The following is an 807-nucleotide window of genomic DNA, read 5'->3' on the forward strand; positions in this document are numbered from 1 at the left end:
TTATTTCGAATGCTGGTTAGTCTGTTTTATAATTGAGACGGTGTATAATTATATATAGGGATCCTTATGGATGTTAATTAGTCAGTTGTATAGTTGAGACGGTGTATACTGATATGTGGAGATGATTGAGACGGTGTATTCTGACCTCTAGGGATCATTTGGGATGCTAGCTAGTAAGTGGTATATTTAAGACGGTGTATGCTGACATGTATGGATTGTTTTGGGTGATAATTGGTGTGTTTTATAGTTGAGACGGTGTATACTTGACATGTAGGGATTGTTTTGGACTAATTTGGACTCGTGTTTGGGGCGATTTTTGTAGTCTTTAGGGTCTGTTTTTGAGTGGCTTTATACTTGTGGATTTCCGCTCTAAAACCGTTTTAAATGCTTGACTTAGTTGGCTCGCTAGGTCTGTTTTTTTTAGGCGCGAGAATGGAGTCTTAAGGGGACGATTGGTACTGTTTTGGGCGGGGACGAGAGCCGTCATCGTGGGTTTTCACTTTGCATTTGAGGACTGGAGTTGGGGTCGAACTTAGGCATCTTTTGGGTTCTGTTTTGGACTGATTTTTGGGTCAAGTTATGAAGTAGGGTGAAGGGTGGCTATGGGTAGTCGGGTGGTGGTCGTGTCGGACTCCCGTGGCCTAGCCGTGGCCGGCCGTGGCCTAGCTAAGTCACGAGTTTGAGGCCATGTGTAGTTGGTGGTTAGGCCGAGTTTGAGGTTGTCATAATAACTTTTGAGCCGTGTCCATAAATTGTTTTGACGCTAGTTTGGTTTATTTAAAATATAATTAAATTAATTTCCGTCTC

Source organism: Silene latifolia, chromosome 2, assembly GCF_048544455.1.
Source record: "Silene latifolia isolate original U9 population chromosome 2, ASM4854445v1, whole genome shotgun sequence".
In the NCBI taxonomy this organism is placed as follows: domain Eukaryota; kingdom Viridiplantae; phylum Streptophyta; class Magnoliopsida; order Caryophyllales; family Caryophyllaceae; genus Silene; species Silene latifolia.